General features: G+C 35.0%; 1 long non-coding RNA gene across 1 annotated transcript; it reads left to right on the top strand.

The window, feature by feature from the left end:
• Nucleotides 1–7,071: 7,071 nt before the first annotated feature.
• LOC143663558 (uncharacterized) lies at nucleotides 7,072–16,188 on the top strand. The gene is made up of 3 exons (XR_013166040.1): nucleotides 7,072–7,154; nucleotides 11,386–11,442; nucleotides 15,906–16,188. It is a non-coding gene; the product is annotated as an uncharacterized LOC143663558 (long non-coding RNA).
• The last annotated feature ends 7,297 nt before the right edge of the window (nucleotides 16,189–23,485 follow it).

Genomic DNA, 23,485 nt, shown 5'->3' on the forward strand with positions numbered 1-23,485 from the left:
ATTCTGGGTTGGACTGCTGATAATCCTTGGTCCTTAGCTTGTCACATGCACATGACAAGACACATGGCAGTGTATCCTGGTCTTTCCAATCGCTTCTGGGTTGCATTGGTGGTCAGCTTCTGGCCATTCCCACTGTGTGTGTGTGTGTGTGTGTGTGTGTGTGTGTGTCTTGTCTGAATTTCATTCTGCTTATGCAGTACTCCAGTAGTAGGATTAAGACCCATCCTGATTGAGTTAAGCCACATCTTCACTGAAATAACCTCATCAAAGAGTCCTATTTTCAATGAATTCACACCAACAGTAATATATTAAGTTTAAGAAAAGTTTCAGTGGGGTGCATACAACTCAAAACCACCACAACCATCTTCTAATTTATGTGCTAGATAAAAAATGTTTGGCCCTATGAACCTGACATTAATCCTGCATCTAGTCATTTGGACTTCTCACTGGTATCTGAATTTAAAGTTGACCTAATAGAATCTGTTCTAGGTTTAAAACAATAGGCTAGGTTTCTGGGTGTGTGCATTTTATTTTGTAGAGAAAAGGGAGGTACTATCGTAAATGTTAAAGATTAAAGATGATGCATACCACTGAGGCCTTGGAAACAAAACCTCAGAAGTAGCACAGTTCCTTAAGCTATGAATGGGAGTTATACATAAATAAAAGTGTTTTCACTGTCTCTAGAAACATGGTATTTAATATCTACATTCTGAATTGTTTTTATTAAATTTTATTTCTTAACTTCAAAACTGCCTTTTTCAGCTATCTCCAGAGTGCTTAAAAGAGGATGGGGAGTTGAGAAATATGCTAACAGTGGCAATTTTCCATCTCTGAGAAATAGTTGGAAGATAGCTTTGATGAAGATTTAATATTGAAAGTAATCAATTACTCTGCTAAGGTAGGTGAAGGAAGGAGAATTAGAGCACCATATTCTGCCAACTAATGCTCATGTCTGTATTGATTGGCCTTCATGTGGAAGAGTTCAACTTAATTAGAAGGTAATTTATTAAAGGTAGTTTAAATGTTTTGCAAACACATTCATTTTTGTATCCAAAAAACAAAAATCATAATTATAGCTTATAATTAGAATAGTATGTTCACCTAATATTAGGAAAATATGAGGAAATTATCAGTCACTATATTTCTCTATCTCTATTTATACTAGAAATACCTGAAGGAATTAACCAAATGTGCAAATTCAAAGATCACACGAAAACTAATTTGCTAATTACTCAAAACCCCCAATGTATGAAAACAGCCTTAACCTCTTCTGTTAAATCATATAGCTCTCAAAGTGCTGCATTACCAATAAGTAATGAAATAGTTTTAAATATATTACCTCCATGTTAGTGCCTGCACTCTACCCTTAAGGATACCTATATCTTCTTTGGTAGATAAGTGTTGAGAACAGAAATCCAGTAAGACTAATCAGACCTGAGGCATTGTTTCAGCATATTAATTTACCTGAACCTATTAATTCTTGTCTGTTTTTAAACCATATTTTACTTAAACAAAGGTCTGGAAATGGATATAAAATCATTTGAAAATTCATATAAAATGGCAAATATCATCATATTTATGTGATATGTGTGTGTGTGAAATAAAAAAAATATTAGAATATCAGTTTATGATAAGATACATTCATCTGTGAATACTTTTGAAACATATTTCTATGATATCCATAATGAATAGTATTTCTTGCAATCTGTTAAATGTACATTTGCTCCAGTATAAAATGAGGATTAAGAACATTTTTTCTTGTGGTAACAATGTTAATGCCACTGAATGACAAAATGTTCTGTATAACATCTGGCAGTTCTTTGTAGCATTCATTTGCATACTAAGAATGCAATCTAAAAGCCAGTATTTCCCAGATATATATTAAGAACAGGTACAGGCATTCAAATTATTTTTTATTTTATCTTATTTTCCAATGCAGAGAATATTAACCCTTGAAAAACCACCAAGGTCCATAGAATCTGCTTTCAGGCTTTTACTTTTTTGTGTATTTATATCTGTTTGTAAAAATTGATATTCTACCTTCTTTAATAGTTTTTAAATATTTTCTTTTAGAGAAAAGAAAAAATGCAGTTAAAAAATATAATAAAATTTATTCCATATCACAAATATACCACATTGGTTCATTGGATGATTTTATAGATCTAAATAAACTGTAGAATATTGGTGATACTATTTTTCCTAGGCCTTAAAATTTGATATTTAATATTTGTAAGAATAATTTCTAAATTCAGCAATTATTCCAACTATGCTTTAAAAGGCTAGGATAAGGAAATGGAAGAATGGTAGAATTACCTAGAAGGATGATATAATAATGAAATAAATCATCACATTTTCATTATCCTTAACATTTCTTATTGTTGGTCAAAGTTTGTATCATCTTTCAAGAAGATACAAAAGAACTCTGGAGACATTATTTGTCATACTTAAGTTCTACTGGATGAACAGAGTTGAAAATTTAGGAATTTTACTTCCTGCCATAATAACAAACAGAAGAAAATTGACAGAGAAATGTGAATCATGGAATAATTTCTAAAGTTAGCAAAATTCAAATTTGAAGACCCAAGAGAGTGAATATTTTTCAAGTTGTCCACCCATAGTTGTATATGAGAATGCCTTTATGTAGCATGGTTAACTCTTTGTGACATTTCCAAATATGAGTCTTTTGCTTATCAATAATGAAACCACCAAATCAAAAATCTTATAGAGATATAAATCTTCAGATTTATAGTTTTCAGACAGAGTCACTGACAAACTTTAGAATATGGATTCTTTGTTTTAAGAGTAAACACAGGCTTTATTATTTCTTTATCAGTGATTGTCATTTGGTCTGGATGGAACAAGTTTGAAATGATACAAATATAGTGTGAAAATGAGGAAACAAAATAAATGGACATTGACAGAATTTTGGAAAGAAATATACAATTTTGTTCAGAACACCATGGCTGCCCTGAATTTTCTTTTCAGAAGTGGTATGTTTTTAGTAGTCACTTTTGGAATATGCCAGGCAATTGGCTCCCTGGGGAGGATGATACAACCTTTAATAACAATGGAAAACCTTCAGAATCACCTTGTTCACCTCTTAATCCCTAAACTGCAAATATAATACCTTAAATGACAAACAGGATTTTGCTGATGAGACTAAAGTAGCCCTTGAGATAAAGAGATTGCCCTGGATTATCGAGGTGGGGCCAATGTAAAAACACAAGACTATGCTCAAAGAGATATAATTACAAAAGAGAAACACAGAGATGGAACATTGATGTCTTTGAAGATGGAGTGAAGGGTTCATGAGCCAAGAATTGTGGATGGTCACTAAAGAATGGAAAAGGCAAGGAGATAAATTTTCCCCAAATGTTTACCCAGAAAGGAATTCAGGGCTCACAACAACTTGATTTTAGCCAAAGGACATCAGTGACAGACTTTGACCTACAGAACTGTAATCTATACTGTTTTTATGGCAAATTGCTGCATAGTAATAAAAAATGCAAAGTGTGAAGTTAGTTAATTTTCTCAAAATATATAAGAATGTGTCTAGTAAGAATTAGACTATGGGTAGAGAAGGGAATGTACACACCTACGGCAAAACAAGTGGAAGAAAATGATAAAGAGACGATATTCATTACTTAACATAATAACCCACAAGAGCTTTATGTTTAATTTAATGATTCTTTAAGCAATACTTAGCTATAAACTGCATTACATATGGACCATTAGTTGTCTTTTGTAATTCTGCATGCTTTTCAGACAGTTTCCCCCAAATCCATCTGTGTTTTCTTAAATCTTTCCAAGTGCAGTCTTCCGATGGTGTTTTTGTGAGTGTAAAAGAAACAAATTAATAGCACTTTATGTGTCGCTTTTCTAAATTTAAACAATTTAGGACTTGAATAATAATAAAGTAACCTTAGAATATGGTTTTCTTTTATTTTTACTTTTGTCAATGCTCTATCTCCAGACTTATAACACTGTTGTCAATTATTTAAAGCTTGAGGAGAAACAAGGTTAAGTTTCTCCATGGAAAGGTATATAGCCAATTGTTCACTCAAATTCAGCAATCTCTTTGAAGACACATGCTGTAGTTTCTTAGGGTTCTCAAACGACTACCATGAAGTGATTCAGCTTAAGTGATGAGAACTTATTTGCGAATGGTTTTGAGGCCAGTAAAATGTCCAAATCAAAGCATCAATCAAGGCAATGTTTTCTCCCTGATGACCGCGGTATTCTGGGGCTGGTTGCCAGTGATTATTAGTTCCTCTGTCACATGGCAGACCACCTGATGGCATATTTTTGTCTCTTCCTTCTCTTCCAAGTTCCATTTCAGCTTCTTGCTTCCTGTGTCTTTTCTCTCTCTGTCTGAATTCATTCTTTATAAAGGACTTCATTAATAAAATTCAGATCTTTCTTGATTGAAGTGGGACCCACCTTAACTGAAGTACCTCATCAAAAGGTCCTACTTACAATGGGGTCACACCCACAGAAATTGATTCAATTTAAGAACATTCTTTTCTGGGTTACATAGAGCTTCAAATCACTGCAATACATATATAAAGAAAATCTACTGATAATCAGATTCTATGCAAAGGTGATCCATGATTGTTTTTAAAAATCAAAGAAAATTTTTACATTTTGTAAGATCTTAAATTCCAGTTGCTAAGAAGATTATTTTTTTACCTTTGCTCAACTAAACAAATAAATATTAGGTGCCTATTTATGTGAAATGCACAGTGTTATGCTTAGGGATGCAGGGTCATCCAGAGGGACCTGGTTCTAACTTGAGGAACTGTATTGAGACATTTAATTATGTTGTCTAACTGTATTAACCTCATATAGACAGATTACATACTGTACATATAGACATACACAAATTCTAAGGCCTGAAATTTGACTTCATTGATCCAAAACTCTGTTCTTTCACTTGATGTTTCAGACAAACCATCCTCCCTATATATATATAATTTCCCACATTTTAAAAATGGTAATGCTAAGTGTACTTAATTGGTAGGTTGCTACGAGGTTTAGCAGTCACAACCAAGTGTTCTTAAAACATGTAACACAGACCAGGCAATTGGTTAGTACTATGCAGTGGCACACAAACGTCATCCAGGTGTGAATAAAAATGCAGCTTTTTATTTTCTATAGTTGATCCGCTATTCTGCAACAGTGTCTCCCTATCTCAGTGAATTGTCGAAACTCAAAATTGCCATTTAATGCCTGAACTTCTTTTAGCATATATATAGTTTCCTTAGAGTTACTGCACACACCTTCTAAGAAATATTCAGCATTTGAGAGATCTACCTTTTTTCACTACACCCCACTTTTCTCAAAATGGCATGTAAGTACATGGGGGAGCACAGAGTACCTCCATGGAGTCCTATATTCTGTGTACATACATTTATTGCATTCTGATGCTGATTCATTCCTGCATTATAAGAAGTACCTGCTCTGCCCACACCTGCTTACTCCCACACTGCTCAGATTGTCTGGTTAGGTTTTTGGCTAATGAAGCCTCATCAGAAATAGGCAGTTGCCGTGCCTACTGTACACTGTTCAGTCCTCACTGGCACTCCTGGCTGCACATCCCATTTGATCCCTTGGCCATAATACCTCCTTGACAATCCCAGCGAAATACTCGCTTTGCCCCTGCCATAACAATTCGTCTGAAAACTGTTATTGATTGTTTGAATGAGTGAGTGATTGAAGATATCTGGTCAACACAACCCATTACCACATGCATCCTACCACAGGACTTTTGGGACTATTTGGAAGCATATGGCAGCCACAGAAAACTCCAAGTGGATTAATTCAGGGCCTCCCCCTGCTTATCTGCTAAATCATATCAAGGCACTAAGTTGATTTTTCTGTTTATTTGTTTGCTTTTACAAGCAGTCACTCAACCCTGTTTTGAAATTGTGGATACCCTAAAATGTGAAGAGGGGTGTTTTAGTTTGCTAATGTTGCCAGAATGCAATATTACAAGTTTACAGTTCTAAGGCCACAAAAATGTCCAAACTAAGACATCTAGATAAAGATGCTTTTGCACGAAAGGCAACATAATATTTGTGGTCACTTAATTTAGAGGCTCAAATCCCCAGACAACAAAGATTTCAATAGTTAACTTTATACATTTTATTGGTAGCATAGCCAAACAGAAAGAAAGAAAGGAAAGGAAACAGTTACATTACTAGACTGGGGCAGAACACCAACACCCAAAGAGGATGGGGAATCCGGGAGACAATGATCTGGCAACTAGGAGACCCCAAGGGAAGTGTCTTTCTCTTGGAGGCAAGAGGGATTCCAAAGTCTAGCTATTTGTGGGTAGTTTATATGGTATAACTTTACTGGCCCAATTGATTTACATGACCAAGCTCAAGTGCTTCTCATGAGACTGGCTAGGTCTCAAGAGAAACTTCCTTGAACAAAAATACGTTTATGAAAGTACATTCCCATCTCAGAGGGTAGCCAGACTTCCCAGTCAGATCTTCACATTTTACCATTGAAACAAAATGATCACTAGATGTTTGTTGGATACTTTGTGATAGGGGCAATTGCATATGTGTGGGCTCAGCTGGTTTCTGTGGTGAGAACCACAATCACGGAAAGGGTCAAGCTGTTCCTCTAGAGTAATAAACAACTTTGTATCTTCATTTCTACCTGGCAGTAGGTCTCAAAGTGAGGCAAGCGCTTATAGGTCACAAAAAGATGTTTTCTAAGTCGTGGACAGGGAAGATTCTTTTAAACATTACCCAGTCAGATATCTTAACTCCAGAAAGGCCAAGGTGTTTGAAGCACCTCTGTCAGCTGGGGAGGAATGTGGCTGGGATCTGCTGATTCTTTGGCTTCTAGTTTCAAACAGCATCTCCGGGAGTGTTTTCTTCTGCATCTCCAAATGTCTCTCTCTGTGTCAGCTCTGAGCTTTTACCAAAATGGTTCCCTCTTTAAGGACTCGAGTAAACAGATTAAGACCCCTTGAATGGGTAGAGACACATCTCCATGGAAACCACCTAATCAAAAGTTCCCATGGACAATTGGGTAGGGTAAATCTCCATGGAAACAATTTAATCAAGAGGCTGTGTTCTAAACAGAAAGTGTGGCCCCACAGGACTGGAGCAGGGCCAAAAGAATATGGCTTTTCTGAGGTACAGGACAGCCTAAACCAGCATTAGTGGTCTCCTCTCAAAGTTCCAAGTGAGAGCTGGGACTTGAATCCCTCTGCTTTGGACCTTGTCTCCAGGATTTCAGTTTGAAATTGAGGGTTACATGGTGATGACATGACTACAACTTTCTTTCCATTGTCTATCAAAGCCAGGAGGGGGCTTTTGTCTCCTTTTCACCACTTTGTAGTGACTTGTCCATCTCTCTTCTCTCTAAGATGACCGTGACTCATCACTCTTTTGAGAAGCTACAAGGGCAGACAGGTTGAGTGTGTGTGTGTGTGTGCAGTGTGGGGTTTGGTGGTGGAGGATCCTTTACACAATTGTCTACACATATTCAGATATGCTAAAATACATCATCTTATTTCTTAACTGATTTATTGATCATTATATGATTCTTGCCACAACCTTATTGTGTATTCTGCATGTGTTTGTGTGTGTGCAGTTGTACACACTTGTACATATAGTGAGGGTTTATTATTTAAACTGAGATTATTGAAGATTCTTGAAATTTCCTTTTTTTTTATTTTGTTGTACTACTGTGGTCCTTTATTTCTTTTATTTAATGCAATTTTATTGAGATATGTTCACATAACGTATAATTATCCAAAGTGTACAGTCAATGGTTCAAAGTATCATCATATAGTTGTGCATTTATCATCACAATCATTTTTTTAACATTTTCATTACTCAAAAAAATAAGAATAAGAATGGAAAAGAATACCCAAAACATCTCATATCCCTTACCCCACTCTGTTATTTATTTGTCTTTTGTCTTAACAACATCCCAGTCAATTGGATAAATTATGTTGTCAATCAATGAGAAAGAGAACTCTGGACAAGGTCTGTGTTTGATTAGGGAATAATGAGCTCAGTTTGGGACGTGTGCAGTTTGAAGCAACTTTTGGCATATAAGCAGAAAGGTCAGTTGAAAGGAGGATTTAAAATTTTGGATAACAGGATAGAAATAAAGGATGGAGAGAAATATAACAATTCTCTTCATATATTCATAATAGGTAATATTGTGCATGCATTAAAATCAATGAATTAGACACTCCAATAATTGATTCAAGGAGTTTTCCACTTAAGGAATATTACTCAATGAGAAAAGCCAGATGAAGAACATGTTATTTTGTTATCGATTCTCATAGAAACAAACTGTCTGCACACATATGTATGCACTTATAACTATAAATATATATATATATATATATATATATATATATACACAGACATTCAAACGACTGTATGTGTGCAGAATTATATATGCAAAAAGAGAAAGATGAGATGAGATGTCCTATTTGTTTCCATGGACTACCTGTCTATCGGGAGTAGGAGTGTGCAGGCCATTTGTTTGGAAGAGAGAAAGGGGAGTAACAAAGCAATCAAAGACAAGGCTATTAGCCATGTAGATGGCATGATGTGATCAGGGATTGCATGGAAAGGGAGAAATTCTGAGACAGCAATTCTGGACATCCATTTTGGACATCTTGTTCTAAAAGAGATTGAAGGATGGACCCGTAGCCACAGATGGAAACCAACTCAAAGGAGTATTTGAATGTCTGTTTTTAAATAGCAGTAAAGAAAAAAATGTATTTACATGCTGAAGGAATGCATCCAATAAAGAGGGAGAAGCTTAATATATAGGAGGTAGAGTTACATACTGATTTCATAATCTTTATATTATTTTTATGATTTATAGTCTTTTTTAAGATGGCAAAAGAGAGTGAGATCAAGGTCAAAGGAAGAAGTATTTCGAGTTTAAAAGAGCTTTTACTATGTAGTTTTATTTTTTTTCAAATAAAAATTATATGGTGTGGGTATTATTATCCCCATTTTATAGATAAGCAAATACTGTTTAATTGGATAACTATAGACTTAAACAATTACTATGTAACTCTAGATAATTACAGTACTTTTAAATTTAAGCAACTTCAACAATAAATAGTATTAACGTTGCCACATAGTGTAAATTGTGTACAAATTTTGCATAATTATAATTAACCCTTATAATAACTTAATAAAGCAGACCCTATTTTGTCTACTGTACAGATGAGAAAACTGAAGTTTGGAGATATAAATAACTTGCGCAATTTTATCCAGCTAGAGAGCATTCAAGCCAAGTTTTAAACTCAGATTATCTGATCCAAGGGTCTGTTATCTCAATCAGATGTCTCCAAAAAATGTTAAGATATATGTGCACACACAAATTTTCTTTTTTGTTTGGTGGGGGCAGGGGAATGCATGGTCTGGGAATCAAACCCAGGTCTCCCACATGGAAGGCAAGCATTTTACCACTGAACTACATGTGCACCCAATTTAATAAATAAAATACTTATTTTAATAATCTATTCTCATTTGCCTCTCATGGCAGAAACTGCATATTTTTTTCCAAGGGTTTCCAGAACATATGTTGCAGTTTTCCCAGTAGCCTACTATATATGGCTACTTTTGCCTAGTAAGAGGGGCCAGAAATAGCTTCCATAAGTAATTGACAATTGAATTGAAAAATATTTTGTAGAAACATGAAGCATATTTTACAATTCACTTCGAAGCTAGTCTTAAGTGTGTATGGCGTCTCTGGAGTGGGAATGCTTTTTTTTTCTAGACCTAAATGCTGTTTTATGCATTCAAACAAATATAAAGAAACCACAAAAAATAAATGGGATATGAGTTCTAACTTGCTATCTTTCCTGATAATTAATTTTAGGACAAATAAACTATAGAGTCATAATCAAATTTAGAAGTTCCATATATTAGAATTTCCCAACATAAACTCTGGAAAAGATAATTGAAAAAAATTTCATCTCCAAATTTATTGTAGGATTACTATACACATAGGTATTTTATATGTACATGCATGTATTATATTTACGAATGTACGCTTTATGCATCTTACCTCAGACATCTATTATTCCTGTTTATAGGTGAGTTATGTTGGGAGACGACGCTTCAAGAATAGTTTCATATTTCTGCCAGATCAGACATTTTTGAGCAAAGAACACTGGCATCTCGATTAGAGGATGATTGAATAGCAACTGTAATGAGAGTTGTCTCCAGAGAAACATAAAGTTGTATCTCTCCCCAGAGCTATTTGTTTATATTCTGGAGTAGTAGAGACCTCCCATCCTTTTCTTCAGGGAAGATTTTTTTCCATTACAAAGCAAGAGCCCTCTCTCTCCATTTCTACAGGGAAGAATGGGCATCTGTACAACCATCTTATATCAGATCCAAGAGTTATCATTTCAGGGTTCCTCTCCTGTGGTGCAAACACTCTGTCAGGTGACATCAGAATCTCCTTCACTGCCACCACAAAAATTAGGGCATGGAAACCAGTGGTATTATGTTCTTTGGGTATAATGCTTGATCTAAATTTTTATGTTTCCTCTCAAGATTAATGCATACATATAGATAAAAACATAACTGAGAATTCTATAAGTTTAGTAACTGGTAATATTTGATCCTAAATTTATCTGCTTCCATAGATTCAGTTTGTACCAAAATCATTATGCAGCCCCCAACCCATTAAGTGAATTATATATTCTCCTTAGAGCCCATTAGTGAAAGAAAGGATTCATCAAGGGTGAAAACTGATTCTTCTATGTGTTCTCCTTACAGTTTTAAGCCAAAATGATTCCACCATTTCAATATAAAATGAAAGTAAGGAGCAAAAGAAGAAAGGAGGGAGGAAAAAGGAATGTGGTAAGGGTGGAATAAAAAGGAAAATAATCATTGAATTACATAGTTTACGGCTACAGAAAGAAGAAATTACAGGGTAGCAAGTTTATAATTCCCCAAGTCTGTGGCTGATAAATACGGACCTGGAGCAGTGAAGAGATTTCATCTACAACACTTCAAATAATCAGAATTTCATGAAATTTTTAACAATGGCGTAGTACAGAAGCTCATTTTCAAAAGGTTATCTTGTGACAGCTTTAGAAAAATGAACATTTCTCCTCATATTAAAAAAATTCTGCCTCCTCATATCATATCACCTTTCATTTTCATTCTTTGTTCTGACAGCATACTCCCAAAGAATGTTTAAAACACATGAGTTTCCTTCTAAATTTTCTTTTTTCCAGAAGAAAAAGTCATAGATTACTTTACCTGTCATTCATATATCCTAATTTCTAGAACCTTCATCATTAGAGCCATCTGAATCTATTGGACAAAATCATTCCTGATTTGGTAACTGGAATTAATCACTTTATTCCAGGTAATTGGAAGAGAGCATGGGATGAGTGACAGTGTCTATTTGTTGTTGTATGTGCAGGTAAGGATATATATATATATATATATATATATATATATATATATAAAGATATTGAACATTTTCATCAATTTATTGTAGAAACAAATTGTTATAATTTAATCCATATTGTTGAAGAACTTACAGTCAGATTACATAAAATTACCTATTTTGATGAAGCTTGATAATCATTATAATGGATTTTTAGAGTGCTTGAGTATATTATACATTACATTTAAATTTAATATATACGTATTATGGTATTATAATTAACAAAAAATGCAATTACATATTATGGAACCTATTTCTCAGTAAATAAGCAATTCATTAATTTTTCCTTCCAAAATTTTATAACTTTTTAAACATAAATAAAGTTTCCCATATATATCTTTATTAATATGCATTAAATGATTTTAGATATTATTCAAATGCAACCATAATCTTTTCATATCTTGACTCTGTTATATCAATCATATACTACTTTTCAAGTTTTGGGTTAGTTACAGAATTTATGAGAGTAAGTTCTACCATGAAACCTAGGAAATCTCAAAAGTGGGATTGAAGGTGTGGCAGAAAACTACAGCCATATCCTCCTCTACATCTTTAGAAGCTTAGCTCAAACTACTCCCTGCTCCTGATAGGAAACTAGTGACTATTTTGGAAAAGGTGAAGTAAAGGGATTCTATGCTGGTGGCACTAGACATAGCTGAGGACAAGAGTACTAGACTGACATAAGTGGGTTTAGATGAAAGCCTAACACAAAACTCTAAGACCACAAATCTCTCTCCCCCACTTGGCTCCCAGAATAGTGGCAGACAATGTTTATGCTGTAAAGATCTTCCCTGGGGAAACTGAGTAGACCATTCTGAAAAGATTTCAAGATTTTGGAAGTCCAGTCAGATTATAGAACATTCAAATACAGTAATCAAGAATCCACCCATATTGAGAATCCAATGATGATTTTGGTGTCCCATTATCAAACGTGAGCAAAATATCAAGATTATACAAGCATTTAAATGAATATACCCACACGAGATACACAGAACACAATTAAAAATAGTAACAAAGAAATGGAGGAAGCATATGACTTTAGAGATAAGGGATCTGAAGAATGTAAGACATGGGAATATAACAAAGGGTGACTGTGGTGTGTGTGTGTGTGTGTGTGTGTGTGTGTGTGTGTGTGTGTATACATGAGTGCTTCAGAGCTACTTGATAGAGAGCTCATATATGAAGTATCTATGAAGAGGTGATATTTTAGCCTGGAATTACATTTACTGAGGAACAAGTGAAACTGAAAAATATTCAAGTGATTGGGAACTGCAAGTACTAATCACCCCAAGTAAGAAGGTGGGATCATCTGAGAAACCGAAAGACTGGCTGAAGAATCTTTAGGAAAGAATTTTTTTTTTTTTTATATTTTATTTTTTATTTTTTTTTATTAATTAAAAAAAGAATTAACAAAACAATTAGAAATCATTCCAATCTACATGTACAATCAGTAATTCTTAATAACATCACATAGTTGCATATTCATCATTTCTTAGTACATTTGCATCAATTTAGAAAAAGAAATAAAAAGACAACAGAATAAGAATTAAAACAATAATAGAAAGAAAAAAAAACAAAAAAAACAAAAACAAAAAACCTATACCTCACATGCAGCTTCATTCAGTGTTTTAATATAATTGCATTACAATTGGGTAGTATTGTGCTGTCCATTTCTGAGTTTTTATATCCAGTCCCGTTGTACAGTCTGTATCCCTTCATCTCCAATTATCCCTTCTCTTTTTTTTTTTTTAATTAACGGAAGAAAAGAAATTAACCCAACATTTAGAGATCATACCATTCTACACATGCAATCATTAATTCTTAACATCATCACATAGATGCATGATCATCATTTCTTAGTACATTTGCATTGGTTTAGAAGAACTAGCAACATAACCGAAAAAGATATAGAATGTTAATATAGAGAAAAAAATAAAAGTAATAATAGTAAAATCAAAACAAAACAAAACAAAACAAAACAAAAACCTATAGCTCAGATGCAGCTTCATTCAGTGTTTTAACATGATTACTTTACAATTAGGTATTATTGTGCTGTCCATTTTTGAGTTTTTGTATCTAGTCCTGTTGCACAGTCTGTATCCCTTCAGCTTCAATTACCCATTGTCTTACCCTGTTTCTAACTCCTGCTGAACTCTGTTACCAATGACATATTTCAAGTTTATTCTCGAATGTCCGTTCACATCAGTGGGACCATACAGTATTTGTCCTTTAGTTTTTGGCTGGATTCACTCAGCATAATATTCTCTAGGTCCATCCATGTTATTACATGGTTCATAAGTTTATCTTGTCTTAAAGCTGAATCCATTCTGCCATTCTATGTCTTTTGATTGGGAAATTCAGTCCATTAACTTTTAGTGTTATTACTGTTTGGATAATATTTTCCTCTATCATTTTGGCTTTTGTATTATATATATCATATCTGATTTTCCTTCTTTCTACACTTTACTCCACACCTCTCTCTTCTGTCTTTTCGTATCTGACTCTAGTGCTCCCTTTAGTATTTCTTGCAGAGCTGGTCTCTTGGTCACAAATTCTCTCAGTGACTTTTTGTCTATAAATGTTTTAATTTCTCCTTCATTTTTGAAGGACAATTTTGCTGGATATAGGAGTCTTGGTTGGCAGTTTTTCTCTTTTAGTGATTTAAATATATCATCCCACTGTCTTCTAGCTTCCATGGTTTCTGCTGAGAAATCTACACATAGTCTTATTGGGTTTCCCTTGTATGTGACAGATTGTTTTTCTCTTGCTGCTTTCAAGATCCTCTCTTTCTCTTTGACCTCTGACATTCTAACTAGTAAATGTCTTGGAGAACGCCTATTTGGGTCTATTCTCTTTGGGGTGCGCTGCACTTCTTGGATCTGTATATTTAGGTCTTTCATAAGAGTTGGGAAATTTTCAGTGATAATTTCTTCCATTAGTTTTTCTCCTCCTTTTCCCTTCTCTTCTCCTTCTGGGACACCCACAACACGTATATTTGTGCACTTCATATTGTCATTCAGTTCCCTGATTCCCTGCTCAAGTTTTTCCATTCTTTTCCCTATAGTTTCTGTTTCTTTTTGGAATTCAGTTGTTCCATCCTCCAGTTCACTAATTGTAGCTTCTGTCTCTTTAGATCTACCATTGTAGGTATCCACTGTTTTTTCCATTTTTTCTTCTTTGTCCTTCACTCCCACAAGTTCTGTGATTTGTTTTTTTCAGATTTTCTATTTCTTCTTTTTGTTCAGCCCATATCTTCTTCATGTCCTCCCTCAATTTATTGATTTGGTTTTTGAAGAGTTTTTCCATTTCTGTTCGTATATTCAGCATTAGTTGTCTCAGCTCCTGTATCTCATTTGAACTATTGGTTTGTTCCTTTGATTGGGCCATATCTTCAATTTTCCGAGCGTCATCCATTATTTTCTGCTGGTGTCTGGGCATTTGATCAGATCTCCCTGGGTGTGGGACCCAGCTGGTTGAAAGGTTTTTCTGTGGAATCTCTGGGCTCTGTTTTTCTTTTCCTGCCCAGTAGGTGGCGCTCGTGGCGGTCGTTTGTCTGCGGGGCAGTCGGCCCGGGAAACCGCGCGTGGTGGCGGGGGTCGCTGGCCGTGGCTTGGGGGAGTGCCGGTCCAAATTGCCCAGCTGGCCTGAGACGCCAAGCGTGACGGGAGGGCCCCGCTAGCCAATGTTCCCAGTCAGACCGGGGAGCCACGTGCGTGGAGGGGACCCCAGACGCGAGCCACCCCAGCCGGGAAAACGTGCACCCCTCGGGTATCTCACAGCAGTGGATTCTCCCTACCCGTTCATCCGTTCCAGAATGGGGTACGCTGTCTTTTTTGGTCTCTGTCGTGACTCCGGGAGCTGTTTTGTATTGTTTCTGTTTCTTTAGTTGCTTTTCTGGAGGAGGAACTAAGACCCGCGTGTCTTACTAAGCCGCCATCTTCTCCGGAAGTCTTTTAGGAAAGAATTTTGAGATGAGGTCAGAGGCAGGTGACCATAGAGGGCTGAGAGACATAGCAGTAAGTTCAAATTTGTTGTTTTAACTGAGAAAGAAACATAATTTGACTTCTATTCTTAAAAATAGTACGATGGGCAGGCCACGGGGGCTCCTCAGGCAGAGTTCTCGCTTGTTATGCCAGAGACCCAGGTTCGATTCCCGGTGCCTGCCCATGCAATAAATAAATAAATAAATAAATAAATAAATAAATAAATAAATAAATAAAATAGAAATAAAAAGTATGATAAGCACAATGCATGCAAACCTCAGGTAGAAGGGGAAAAATTGGTAATTGAAAAATACACAGCCAGAAGGCTTTGTGTAGTACTAGTTCAGATAAGGAGGTCTTTATAGTGTTCTATTTATCCTTTTACACATTTTTGAGAAACTTTATATATAATTTAAACATATATAATAACTCTAATTGGACTTTTTTTTTCAGGAAAGGTGCAGTTGCCCATCTCCTTTCATACCTCCATTCTATCTCTACACTTTGATATAATGTTCCCAGTTTAAATATATTCTGTGCTTTGGAAGATGAGGTTTTAGAACTCTTTCCCCATCCTTCTCTTCTTTTCTTCTCCTGCCCTGGGACTCACACAAGATCCCATGTTTTCCGTCACCTGATTATACCACAATATTGTAAGAACTTGAAATTCAAATACATAGAGAGCAGCTGAGTATTCTTACATGCCTTGGTGTTAATTTTATTTTTAAGCAAGATTCCTTTATTTTTTCTGTATAAATATTATCATTCTAATAAACAAATATGTTGTAATTATGTGCAACATAATTCTGCTAAAAGGCCAAGTGTGCCCAAAAGATATAGATATGTTTGTCATACAGTATTTACATTGTATTCCCTGTTACTTCATTATTTTACATTTCTTTTAGTATGACTTTTTACAATATTTTTTGTTTCTGTCACTCAGTAAAATTTTATACATAGCACTGGAAAAATGTAGATACCTTTTCTATGCAGATTATCTTAAAATCAAATATTTAAACCACCCTATATAGAAATAAAGGAGAATGCTCGTGACTTCTTTTAAATGTCACAAATTGCCATGAAATACTTTAGGTATTAATATTTGATTGTGATTCTTTCTTACATAAAAATCATAAATGATTTCTCTTCTTTATGGGCTAGTATCGAAATTTAATTTTATCGGGGTGGGGAGGGGAAAACTTTCCATAATTTAGCTTGTATGCAAATCTTTAAGTTAATCATAAGCAATTTCTGCACCTCCCAATGTGCTCTAGCCAGACGAATAGATTTAATTTTCTAAAAAGGCCATGGTGTCTTAACTCCATGATTTTGAACGTACAAAACATATTGTCTCAAATGGTCTTCCCCATTTTATGACTGGTGAACAGCTATCTAAACCTTTGAAGCATTTGCTAAAATTCCAGAAAATAGCTGTCTTTTTCTGCCATCAGATTTTTTTTTTTTTTGGTATGTTTTATGGTGTGGGCACATTTCATTATTTTTCCATGTGAATATCCCATTATTGCAGCCCCATTTGTTGAATTTTTGTTTCTTTCTTTTACTTGTTTGGTTTTTTAGGGAAGTGCATGGACTGGGAATTGAACCCAGATCTTCCGCATGGCAGGCAAGACTTCTACCACTGAACTACGCTTGCACCCCCATCAGTCATCTTTTATAGGATATGTAGAAATCATGACAATGTCAGAATTGATGTCTTGTCTGTTTGTGTCCATTGAAAATAGAAACAAAGGAAAGTAATAATTTTGAAGAGAAAACTCTACTTGATAGAAAGCACTTAATTTGCAAATCAACTTTATGATTTTCTTTAATCTGTATTCCTATGCACGTGTGAGTGTATGTGTGTTCCCCTTTAGCAAATTTTATTAAAAAACCTGGAATGACACTATGTAAATATGTTTTCATATTACTTAAACTTTATTCTTTTGTCAAATTTATTTTTTAACTTTCATTTCTGAGTTGGAATTCAGCATTATGTGTGAAAAGTTAGAGGATTCTCATTGCTTGAATGACCTCAAATAGCAGTGAGAAAAAAAAAAAAAAAAAAGCAAAGGCTTTCTTCCCCCCTCTATTTTCTTTGCCTTTGCTCCCAAACCCTTTTGTGGATTAATCACTTCAAGGTCAGTTGTGAAGTCATTACTCCTCTGGCAAAACTTCTAACTGAAGTCAATTAACAAATCAGCTGAGATAGCAGTAGCTTTACTAACCTCACAGTGTTTAATCAGAAGAAAAATCTGCTTTAATTTCATCTAATTCAGTAGGAGGTCAGAATCCAAGCAAATATACCAATCCATAGCCAGTTTTTTAATCATAGAGCTATTAACTTAACTTGAATTAATAAAACAATAAAGTCAGAGAAGAATATTAACTAGAAAAATAAACACAATGACAATGAGAATGGATTTCTCAATTGAGAGAATGTGTCCTTGAAACCGATAGAAGGCAAAGAATGCCATTCTGTGCTATTATCTGGACTAGGCACTTTATATCTTTCCACTTTAAATTTCTGGCCTCTCCCTTAAAGAGCAAACTGAGAACCTGATTAAGGGTTAGGCAAATAGATTAAAAACAAAAAGCATGTGGTTAGCTTGGAGATATGAACCACAGAAAAACATGTTCTTAATCTTTTAATCCATTCTCATGGGTGTGAACTCATTTTAAATAAAGCCTTTTGAAGAAGTGCGGCCGAATTCAATCAGGATGGGTCTTATCGCTATTGTAGGTAGTGTTTAGGGAGAGCCACAGAGAGACAGGCCATGGGGAGAACCAGAAGCTGGAAGTAAAGGGGCTCAGGAAAGACAGAAGATGGTATCATGGATATTGCCATGTGACAGAAAAGCCAAGAAAGCCCCAGCATTGCCAGCAGTCAGCCCAAGAATGCCACAGTCTTCAGGAAGAAAGTGAGGCTTTGCTGACTCCTTGCGTTTGAACATTCCCTCAATACAGTGATATCATAAATTCCCGTTGTTTATGCCATTCCATTGTATGGTATTTTAGTAGACAGAAAAGTGAAACAGCATGATATTCTTACTACTTGAAATACATTTTAATGGATTCTTTACATTATTTATGAACTATAAATACTTGTATATGCTATGTCTTAGGAACAATACTAAATATATGATAAGTTCAAAAATAACATCCTCTATATCAATGACCTAATAGTGCAAAAAAAAACTCCACAAAATTTAGAGGGTTAAAATTAGCTCACATTCTAATGGTTGGCAATTGGACTGGGTTAAGATGGGTGGTTTGGCTATTCTGGATCACCACACTTGGCTGATCTCATTTGGTGTAATGGTTAATTTTATGCGTCACTTTGACAGACACTGACATAGAACATGCTGTGGAGATGTTTTGTAGATGGAATTAATATCTATAGTCAATTGAATTTCAGTAATGATCACCCCGCATAATGAGGGTGGGCCTCATTCAATCAACTGAGGACTTTAAATGCAAAGACCTGAGGGTTTGGAGAAGAAAAATAATTCTGCCTCAAGGCTACACCCTCCACTCCTTCCAATTTGGAGCCAAAGGAATTTGAACTCGAAACTTTAACATCAATCTTACTGATATTTCCAGCCACCAACCTTTACCATAGAATATGGGCCAATTATATGGGCCATTTGCTTATTAAAAAAAAAAGAAAAAACTCTTCATATATATGAATGATTTATTTTAATTTGACCCCTCAAAAGATAAAAAATACGACATACTAACCTCCCCCACATATTAGAAAGAAAAAAAAATGTCAACTGCCCTCCATCCCTTGCAATAAAATAAAAATGCTCACAGTAAATCAAGGAACCACAAGCAAATCTGAAAACTATCTTAAATATTCCATATCATAAAAAAGTCTAAATTCTTTTTATGAAGTTCTTATAAAACCTGGCCTGCATCAAATATCGTGAAAAAGAATCTTCCAACCAAATCACATTCATATTAATTTTTAAAAAGTCTAAATAAGATATTAACAATCAGAATCCAGTAAATCATCTTTATAGTGTGAATTGTACCTGCTAAAAAAGATAAATGATGCCCTAAATTTGGTAACTGTGACTGTGATCTTATTTGAAAAGACGGTCTTTGCAATGATAATCAAGTTAATTTGAGGATATACTGAATTAGTGTGAGCCCTAATCCAATAAAACAGGTGTCCTTATAAGAAGAAGAGAAGAGACAGATACATGGGGAGAACACCATGTAAGATGGAGCCAAAGTTTGAATGGTATGTCTATGAGCCGAGAAATGATGAAGGTTGTTGACCAACAGCAGCTGCTCGGAGACAGTATGGAAAAGATTTCTCTTCAGAACCTTAGGATGAGTGCAGGCCTGGCAACATCTTGATTTTGGATTTCTAGCCTCCAGAACTTGTTTTAATCTAATCTACCTAGTTTATGAAACTTTGTAACAACTAATGGAGCCATTAAAGGGAATATACAGTTTGGATTCATACTAGAAACTATAAAAGAACTATGAATACTGTCTTGGTTTGCTAGGGCTGCTATTGCAAACAATACACAATGTGTTGGCTCAAATGATGAAAATGTATTAGCTCACAGATTTGGAGACCAGAAGTCTAACATCAAGGAATTGTCAGTGCATGCTTTCTTCCAAAGTTTATAGCATTCCAACAATCTTCCATATCACGACTACCTCTCTATCACTGTGTTTCTTCCTCCTATTTTCACCGACTTCTGGCTTCTTTTGAATCTCCAAATCTGGAATTTCCTTTGCTTAATTGTATTCTAGTCATATGAATTAAGGCCCACTCTGATTCAGTTTGGCTACAGCTGAACATAATCTTTGAAGAACCTATTCTAAATTAGTCCACACTATGACTAATAGTAACCACTTAAAAGGTCCTATTTGACAATTGATTCAGTATTTATCTTTTGTTTCTCACTTATTTCACCCAAAATAATGTCCACAAAGTTCATCCACATTATTGCAGGCTTTATGACTTTATTCTCTCTTTCAGTTGCATAGTATTCCATTATATGTTGTTATGATTAGGTTCCAGTGTCAGCTTGGCCAGATGATGGGACCCAATTGTCTGGTCATCCAAGCACTGATCTAACCATTACTGCAACGATATTTCATGCCTGGTTAGTAAACCAATTAGCCCATTGATTGCACTTGTGGTTGATGATGTCTATGATCAACTAAGAGTGCATCTTCCACAAATGAGAGAATCCAATCAGTTGAAGACTTTTAAGGGGAAGAGAGAATTTTCATTTCTTCTTTAGCCAGCCAGCCTCTCCTGTGGAGTTCATCAAAAACGTTCATCAGAATTGTAAGCTTTACAGATTTTGGACTCTTGCATCCAAAATGGTTGTGTGAGACACATTTATAAATCTCATATTTACATATATCTTCTATTGGTTCACTTTATCTAGAGAACCCTTACTTGTACATATGTATATGCCACAGTTTTTCATCCACTCATCCATTGATGGACATTTGGGTGGTTCCTATCTCTTGACAATCATGAATAATGCCATGATAAACATCAGTGTGAAAATGCCCATCTGTGTCTTTGCTTTCAGTTCCTCTGGATATATACCTAATAATGGGATTGCTGGATCACGTGGCAATTCTATGTTTAGCTTTCTGAGAAACAGCCAAATTTCCTTCCAGAGCAGTGCACTATTCTATATTCCCACCAACAGGGAATGAGTGTACCTATTTCTCTACATCCTCTCCAGCACTTGTAGTTTTCTGTTTTTTGATAATGGCCATTCTAGAAGGTCTGAGATGACATATCATTGTGATTTTGATTCACATTTCCCTGGTCATTAGTGAAATTGAACATCTTTTCATATGTTTTGAGCCATTTCTATACCATCTTTGGAAAAGTGTCTCTACATCTTTTGCCCATTTTTAATTGGGTCATTTGTCTTTTTGTTGTTGAGTTGTAGGATTTCTTTATATATTTTTGATATTAAACTCTTATCTAATATTGCTTCCTAAATATTGCTTCCAATTGTGTAGGCTACATTTTTACTTTCCGACAAAGTCCTTTGATGCGCAAAAGTGTTCAATTTTGAGTATATTCCATTTGCCTGTTGCTTCTCTAATTGCTCATGTGTTGAATGCAAGGTCTAGTTTACCATCTCCTATCACAAGATATTTAAGATACTTCTAAATATTTTATAATCTTAGCTCTAATATTTAGGTATTTGATCTATTTTGAGTTAATGTTTATATAAGATGTGATATAGGGCTTCTTTTAGTTTGTGAATGCTACCAGAATGCAATATACCAGAAACAGAGTGGCTTTTATAAAGGAGGTTTGTTAAAGTACAGTTTACAATGTGAAAGCCTTACAGATGTCCAACCAAGATATCCAGGGAAAGATACCCTGATTCCAAAGAAAAGCCAAATAACACAGGAATTTCTCTGTCAGCTAGGATGGCAAGTGGTTGGCATCTGAGATCCTTGCTCCTGGTTTGTTGCTTTGTGCTTCTGATTACAGTGGCTTCCTCTTTAAGTATCTGTGGGCCCACACTTAGCTTCTCTGGGATAAACCTCTGGGTTCTGACTGGCTTAGCATCTCATGCGAAAGCATATTGCACCATTTGTTGGGCTCCTGTCCTGGCTTCTGGCTTCAAATAGCTCTCATAGATCCTGTAGTTACTTCTAGTGTTTTCCTCTGCTTCTTCAAACATCTGTGTCTGAGCTCTGTGCTCACTCTTTTAAGGACTCCAGTAAACTAATGAAGACCCACCTTGAATGAGCAAAGCCAATCAAAAAGGTCACATCTAAAATTGGGTGTGTCACATCTCCATGGAAACAACGTAATCAAAGGTCTCACCCTACAATATTGTCAGGATTACAAAACCATGGCTGGCCCCTCAAGATAATATTCAGATTAAAAGAACATGGATTTTCTGAAGTACATAACAATTCCAAACCAGCACAGTGTCCTCTTTCATTCTTTTGGATACGGATATCCAGATCTCAAAGCACCATTGGTTGAAGTGGCTGCTTTGCCCCAGTTGAGTCAACTTGACCACATTATCAAAGGTCAACTGGCCATAGATGAACAGCGCAATAAAAGAATTTTGCACCATAGCCTCTGAACATTCAATTCAATTCCACTGGTCAGTTCATCTATCTTTATGCCAGTGCCATGCTGTTTTGACCACTATAGCATTATAATATGCTTTAAAGTCAGGTAGTGTGAGACTGCCCACTTAATCTTTCTTTCTTAAGATACTTTTGGCTATTAAGGGTGCCCTAAACTTGCAAATAAATTTGATTACTAATTGTTGAAGAGTGTTTTGAAAACTGTTGCTTTTTCTAGTTTTTTGCTTTCTATATATGTTATACTATACAATAAAAAAGTTAAAAAAAGCCAATCCCCCCAAAGTTTATTGATATGATGAGTTTCATTAATTGATTTTATTGTGTTGAATCACCCTTGCATACCTTGAATAAATTTCAGTTGGTTACAGTGCATAATTCTTTCAATGTGCTGTTGAATTTGATTTGCAAGTATTTTTTGAGGATTGTTGAGTCTGTATTCATTAAATAATTTGTCCATAATTTTCTTTTCCTATAGAATCTTTGCCTTGCTTTTGTATAATGGTGATGTTGGCTTCATAGAATGAGTTAAGTAGTTTTCCATCCTTTTAAATGTTTTTGAAGGGATTAAACAAGATTGGTACTAATTCTTTCTTGAAGGCTTGATAGTATTCACCTGTGAAGCTATCTTGTACTGGACTTTTCTTTTTTGGAAGTGTTTTAATGAATAAATCAATCTCTTTCAGCTCTAATCTTTGTTATTTATTTCCTTATGTTTGTTTTGGTGTTAGTTGTTGTTCTTTCTCTAATTCTTCCAGATGAGCAGTTAATTCCTATATTTTTGCTCTTTCTTCTTTTTTTAATATAGGGATTAAGGGCAATAAATTTTCCTTTCAACACTGCCTTTGCTGCATTCCATAAATTTTGATATGTTCTGTTCACATTTTCATTTGACTTAAGATATTTACTGATTTTTATCATAATTT

The sequence above is a fragment of the Tamandua tetradactyla genome, chromosome 19, assembly GCF_023851605.1.
Source record: "Tamandua tetradactyla isolate mTamTet1 chromosome 19, mTamTet1.pri, whole genome shotgun sequence".
Taxonomy (NCBI): domain Eukaryota; kingdom Metazoa; phylum Chordata; class Mammalia; order Pilosa; family Myrmecophagidae; genus Tamandua; species Tamandua tetradactyla.